Genomic DNA, 7,849 nt, shown 5'->3' with positions numbered 1-7,849 from the left:
CCGTAGTTGTTCTGACCCATATAATTATTTGGGAATAACCGTAAAGGATTATGAGGTCCGTTATAGCGCCATAGCCATGGCATTAGTCGTATGAATCTATTCAATTTTAGATTTTCCGCGTAATCGTAAGTAGCTTGAAATACTTGACATATGTTTTGATGCATGCCACAAAAATGTTAATATTAGAAATTAACGACGAAAAATTCATTGACTTAGTGGAAAGTTATTCGTGTTTTTTTTTTTCAAAATAAAAATGTTGCCATTAGTTCTACTGGAATATCAGCTGTTTATCCTTATGGCATGACTCATCGTGACTAACATTCGGAATTTGGAAAATGTAGGTTCTAATCTCCATATATAAAACACCAAAATCATAGAAAAAGTTTTTTCTAAAAGCTATCGCCCCTCGGCAGGCAATGGCAAAACTCGAGGTGTATTTTTGCCATGAAAAAGCACCTCATAAAACATATTTGGCGTTCGGTGCCGACATAAAACTGTAGATCCCTCCATTTGTTCAACAACATCAAGCCACACCCCACAAATAGGAGGTGGAGCTGGCCAAACACCCAAAAAGGGTATAAGCGCCAAATATATATATATGTATGACTCATCGACACATTCTATACCATTGCGCCTACGACTATGGTTACGGCTATGGCGTTATGGCTACAGCGCCACTAATTGCAGCTTTATAGTGCCCACACTCACCAGTGTAAACGTGCGTTCCGTGTTAGCTGACACAATCAAACTTATGTATATATATGTATAGCGCCATGTAAATGAAAACTCATCAACCTGTATGTGCGAATGTAAAATGACATGTTTTGATTTTTCCAATGAAGCCTCGTCAGCTGTTTGCTCTCCCACCACACAGTGTTGCCAAACAGTACATTTTAAAGCTATTAACAAAATAAACTTACATATAGAAATTAACATTTTTATTAAAAAAATTTAAAACCTATGTTTAATAATGTTAATTATAGATAAACGAAAAATTTACATATGTTGGTTTTTTAGTTTGGTTAAAAATAACCAAAACGACGGCTGTCATTTCAAATGTTCGATTATTCTAGCCAGGCGAATCTATTCAAGGTAGCAGTAGTGCAAAAACAAAGGTATATGAATTATTTCAGATAATTTCCAAGGGGGATGAATTCGCTTTGATACGATCGTGATTTCACTTTGATTGCTCTAACGCATTTTTTTATTTTTTATTAGCAAGTGGATGCAAAGATAAAATGTCAGATGCCAATGGAGCATACAGAGGTGACTCGTAAAATGGCCAAGGAATCCGGTGCGATACAGGGATACATTACCAGAGTAATAAGAGTAATTTTTACGACTGGAAAACTTTGCTTAAAATTAGTTATATCCGCGTCTTCCGTTATAATTTAACAAGTGATGGACCAACAAAATTATTTGGGACTTCGAAAAATGGCCCATTCACGTTCCAATCCACACTTGGCCATTTTTAAATCATATTTTTTTCCTTTTATTTAAACTAATTTTCCGAAACAAATACACTCTTTGTTTTTAAGCAAACATTAATAACCATATTAATTTCATATTAACTGAAGATAGCTTGATAATTCATTCCAGGTAGGGAGATTAATTTTGGGCTACCATGTATTAGTTATTAATCAATTCAAACAAATAAAATCACTTAAATTTGTGTGTTTCAAGTAAAAAAATACAGGTGACCGAACTAGGTTTTAAATTTAAAGTTACTCTCTTACCACTGACCCTATGAACAGCGGGGAGGGACCGCGTTAGCTTCGTTATTCGTGTTATAATATTTGGTCACGATGTCGCAGTGGATGGGTGAACCATACATAATAAGATGCGAAACTCTTTCAGTTTATGTCAGAATGCGCCCAGGAACTCTTTCAATACCTGGCAGTATTGCCAACCCCTGGGCTGATGAACAACTGATAGTCGAAATGACGGGCTGCCAGAAAAGCAAGGCACCAAACATACGTTAATGGAAATATAGCGCAATTTACATATTTATAAATATTTACTTTAAAAGAAATGCAATTGAAATGTAATAACTCAATTTTTTTTAGAATTTTCTCAGCCGTTTATATCCTTTGCGGCTACTACTTTTATTTCATCTTGTGTGCATATACAAGGTGAAGTCCATAATAAACAAGACTGGCGTCATAAAAATGCTTTTGATGACGTCATCTTTTTAATGAGTTAGTGCATTGGAAGTTACATCCGTAGCTAACTTCCAGCGAAAGCTTGGTGACATTCGGTTCAGCGGATGCGAAGTTATTGCGTCTAAAGTCTGAGTATGTGTGTGTCATCGGTACAAAAATGAGTTTCGAACAAAGATCTAATATTAAACTTTGTTTTCAAATCGGTAAAACGTTTACCGAAACATTTGAATTGATAAAAAAAGTTTATGCCGATAATTGCCTGTCTCGTGCCAGAGTTCATGAGCGGTTTAAACGTTTCAGAGATGGTTGAGGATATAAATGACAATGAACATACGGGCCGCCCAAAATCAGTAATCACCGAAAACTCCATGAAAATTGTTTGCAAATTTATCAAAAATAAACCGAAATCATCGTTGAAATTCATGGAGTCGGAGTTGCATATCTCCAAAACATCGATTTATCACATTATAACTGATAATTTGTGCCTACGAAAGGTCTGTGCACGTTTCATGTTTCATTCCGCACAAGTTAACTGAGGACCAAAAAATGGCTCAGAATTCAACATTCGAAAGACCTCATTAAAGAGGCGAGAAAAGACGAGAACTTCCTTTGCAACATTAGAAACAACATGAACCTGAAACTAAGTGTCAAAGAGTCGAATAGACGAGCCATCACCCAAAAAATCGCGTTTGGAGAAGTCAAAATCAAGTTGTTGCTCATTTGTTTTTACGATTCCAAGGGAATTGTCTACAAATAGTTCGTACCAATGGGCCAAACCGTCAATGGAATTATCTATCTTGGCGCTTTGACGCGTTTGTTGCATCGCATTCGGCGAATTGACCCGTAATATCGCGAAGGAGGAAGCGGGCGCTTATTGCATTTTAACCATCAATCACTCACCCTATTCACCTGATATGGCTTCCTGTGACTTCTACCTATTCGGGAAATTGCATTTGAAAATGTGAACATGAAAGGAAAACGTTTTGCGTCCGTAGAGGCCCTCCGAAAGGCTTGTACCGACGACCTGAAGGGCATTCCGGTCAATGACCTGCAACACTCTTTCGAAAAGCTTTTTATTTATTTATGCTTGTGTTTTTCACGTTCATTACTTTAACATTATTTTATTACTTTTGTATTTCAATTTTGGGTAACCGCGCGCCAAATGCTAACCGCAATGTTGGTGTGTAAGCCGAAAATTCGCAATTTTTGTTTAAAAATTATCCATTCAATGTTTCTTTCGGTGTCGTCAATAATGGAATGTTAAAAAAAATGTACATTTTGTCAGCGCTCTCGCGAGTAAAAGAGTTCCGCATCTAGGCATCTTGGGATAAACAACGTGTGTTCGCAATTGACGACTGTATTCGTCGTAGATTTTGTTACCTTTACAATATTCGGCCTTTACATGATGTCCCAAGCGCAGATGTCATTCATTCATAAGAGCGAAGGTTCCGGGCAACGAATTCGGCGGCAAACATCCCACGCCCAGATTCCAGCCGGAAATCGAGAAGAAACGGAAATGTTCGAAATATTGTACGAAAATGTAAGTCAGCCTGTGCACAAGAGAGAAAATGCACTGCGACTTCCAAAAATTAACTGCTAAATGTGCATGAAATATTGGGGAGGGATCTTAGACTTCACAGCTTCAAAATTTGTGCAAGCGCTCAAGCCTTACGATTACAATTTGCGAACAAATTTCTAGGATACACTGTCGTAGAGATTTCGTACGGAAACCCTACCTTTTGGAGCGATGAAGCTCATTTTCATTTAAATGGAAGTGTAAATAAGCACAATTCTCATTATTGGTCACCTAAAACCACAAAACGCAGAACCCACGATTACAACATCAACAGTCCTAATGTGACGGGGTGGTGTGCATTGTCAAGCAATGGATTAATTGGACCATTTTTTTATTTAAGATTTAAGGGTTTCCTTTGATACAAAGCTTAATTTTATCACGCACCTAAATTATGCCGTTTTCAATTGACTTGCTATGCTCGCTATGACCCATATACTCACTGACCCATATACTCTTAAGATATTCTCTGCTCGCCACGTTCGTGCAAGCGCAACAACTCCTTTGCTCTTTCGCACCGAACTTTTTTTTTGCTGAGGTGAAAGATCGTGTGCTTTTTGGAACTAGTAAGCCTTGATCTTGAGCTCTTTTTCACTATGCGTCGAATACTGTCTTGCGATATTTTCAGTTCTTTTGCCATTTTTCTTCCACTTCGACGTGGATTTCGTTCAAGTCGAGCCTTCACTTTCCGAACAATTTCTGGCGTTGTTGCGGTTTTTTTGGTCCACCTCTATAGCGTTTTGCAATGCTACCAGTATCATTGTAACATTTTATAGTGCGATACATAACCATTTTATTCACTTTGAGGTGGCTGAGCGCACGAACAATGGCTGGTTGTGATTTCCAGCCAAATATAATAGTCCGTGAGCCAGGTGCTAATTTTTGTCAGTTATTTCCTCTCAGTCGATAATTCGTAAAATGCCTCAGATAGTTGCATTATGAAGCGTTGTGAACGTCAGCTGCGGCTCCGAGGGTGGGTTGAGCAGTTATAGCCACCCTCGCACGTAAAAAAAAAAATTGTTTTTAGTCATTTCCTCCCGATTAAAACATTGATCAAATTAAAGTTAGCCTAATATTTTGAAGAAATAAAATTGTCAGCTGATTATAAAGTGGTGGATTATACGTCAGCTGGTCACACAAATATGAAAAAAAAAATATTTTTTCAGTGATTTCCTCCCAAACGAAAATTTATCAGGTGATAGTTTATGTATTGTTTTTAATAAATAAATAAGTCAGCTGGCTATATGTTGGTGGAATGTGCGTCAGCTGATGCCCTGAAGGTGTAACGTAGGAGCTAGTCGGAAGCATTTATAGCCTAAGTAAATGTATCAGCTGACGAGTTTTCCCCCAACATACTGCCAGCTGATTTGTTTTATTACTTACAGGATCATTTCAACAATCCGCACAAACATTTTTTTTCGGGAGGAAATGACGTACTTGAAGTTATTCAACATTACATTTAATGTGCAAACTGAAATGTATAATTTTATGGCAATGTTTCGATTAAATCAAATTTTTTATGGGAACTTTCCGATTCTTAAGAATAGAAATAAATAAATATTTTGTTAAGCAAATCAACTAATTTATAATTTTTCAGTACTTAAATTAATAATGTTTAAGATTTAATACAAAAAGTTATTTAATTAAATAAAAATAAATAATTGGCGCGTACTCTTCTGTTAGGTGTTTGGCCGAGCTCCTCCTCCTATTTGTGGTGTGCGTCTTGATGTTGTTCCACAAATGAAGGGACCTACAGTTTCAAGCCGACTCCGAACGGCAGATATTTTTATGAGGAGCTTTTTCATGGCAGAAATACACTCGGAGGTTTGCCATTGCCTGCCGAGGGGCGACCGCTATTAGAAAAATGTTTTTTTATTAATTTTGCTTTCACCGAGATTCGAACCAACGACCTCTCTGTGAATCCCGAATGGTAATCACGCACCAACCCATTCGGCTACGGCGGCCGCCCGAGTTATTTAATTATGTTGGGTAATTTAATCACTTTCATTTTCGCTTCTGCTCATCTCACTTTCTTCTCTTTCTGACTCACTGCCAGAGTCGCTGTCAGAGCTGTTTTCCACCATGTCTTCATTATCGTCATCTGTTTAAAAATACAAAAAAAAAATTTAGGATACATGTTTAACGTACACGAATAAAATTTAAAAAAAATTCTTACCTTCTTCTGATTGAGTTATTTGATCGATGGATGTTGGTAACAGAGTACCAGAAAACCACATGAACTCATATCTGTTATTTATTTCTACCCAGCCATAGTCAGAAGGCTCATTGACAGTTGGTACTTTCAGGTGTGCTTGAGACCAAACTTCCGAAATATAATACGTCCTTAGAAAATGATTATATAATTCCGTTTTGCACGGCGGAAGAGATGAGCCATCAATACCTTTCTTAGGTAATCGAAGCGAATTGTCATTATCAAGAAATTTGTATGTCTTTTGAAACAATGCTACTCTCGCCTCGTTTATAAATTTTAATCGTTTCCAACCATATACATTACATACAAACTCTTGTATTTTGTCAAAAAAGTCAAGTCTCTTCTCAGATGGTTGTGACAATTGGATGAAACATTCAGTGAATTCTTCAGATTTTGACATTATTGAAAATGGGCGGTTTTTGCCCTTCTTAAAAAAGGCGCTGCACATAAATTTACTCCTAATGCTTTATGTAATTCTGTTATGTTGATAAATCTTTGATTTTTTCCGACGCCGACTTCCATACAAATTTGGATATCTTCTGCAATATTACCCATATTGGCTAACATAATTATTAATACGTCAGTATCCGAGCAACGAATCGTTACATTTGCATTAAAATCTAACTGGCAAACGTCGAAAATTATTTTTGTGTCGGCTTCTTCGTGAGCTGGACACGAAAGTGTTTTTTCTACCGTTTTTACCACTTTAGCATCTGTAACTACGTACTACGTAAGGCGTTATGCTCGACATTTTTATTTTCTGTTCGACCGTCACTGTACTAATGCTTCTTGGTGAATCGTGAAGTCTTTTTCACGACTTTAAATATTACAAAAACAAGCGCTTAAAAATTTTACCTCGCTTATTTTTTGAGCTCTGACAATAGATTAATTCTTATTACTAAATTAAATATATGCATAAGCTAAGACGCTTATGGTATATTGGAAAGGTCCTGCTATTTCACCTGTTACAATATGAAGGTCACATATCGTATGATTTTCTGAAATAGCAGGAAAAAATACAATGAGCGAAAATAGTTCGACAAACTTATGCTAATGCTGTTAGTTTTTAGGCAAAAACAATGCATAAAGGAAGGTGCGAAGATAGTGGAAGTAAGTAAACGGGAGCTCCAGCGATGAGAATAGCGACGACAACATCAACTGCAGTGATGAGAGGGTTTGAATATAAATTTGATAGCTGTAACGACAATTGGAAGTACAGGGGCGGCGACGATGAATTATAAAGAGGGGCGCGAACATTTCTATTCACTAACACGTACAATACTTCAAAACCCAGAACTATGCCTAGCCTTGTGTGAAAATAGATATGCGCAAACAGTTACAACTAATATAATACGAGTTACCACCGCAAGGGGCGATGGAGGAATATTTGGGGAGAAACAATGAATCTTAAAGACATGAGAGAAGTGTGGCCAAATCGGGATATTTTTATCCCCAATTTTTGACGTACTCATCAAATGTAATGTTGAATAACTTCAAGTACGTCATTTCCTCCCGAAAAAAATGTTTGTGCGGATTGTTGAAATGATCCTGTAAGTAATAAAACAAATCAGCTGGCAGTATGTTGGGGGAAAACTCGTCAGCTGATACATTTACTTAGGCTATAAATGTTTCCGACTAGCTCCTACGTTACACCTTCAGGGCATCAGCTGACGCACATTCCACCTACATATAGCCAGCTGACTTATTTATTTATTAAAAACAATACATAAACTATCACCTGATAAATTTTCGTTTGGGAGGAAATCACTGAAAAAATATTTTTTTTTTTCATATTTGTGTGACCAGCTGACGTATAATCCACCACTTTATAATCAGCTGACAATTTTATTTCTTCAAAATATTAGGCTAACTTTAATTTGATCAATGTTTTAATCGGGAGGA

General features: G+C 36.9%; 1 protein-coding gene across 2 annotated transcripts in view; it reads right to left on the bottom strand.

The window, feature by feature from the left end:
• Positions 1 to 7,849, bottom strand: part of LOC128862584 (adenosine deaminase 2-A-like) — a 77,991-nt gene that overhangs the window by 39,587 nt on the left and 30,555 nt on the right. The window lies entirely within an intron of this gene.

The sequence above is a fragment of the Anastrepha ludens genome, chromosome 4, assembly GCF_028408465.1.
Source record: "Anastrepha ludens isolate Willacy chromosome 4, idAnaLude1.1, whole genome shotgun sequence".
Taxonomy (NCBI): Eukaryota; Metazoa; Arthropoda; class Insecta; order Diptera; family Tephritidae; genus Anastrepha; species Anastrepha ludens.
This window is presented reverse-complemented; position numbering and strand designations above follow the sequence as displayed.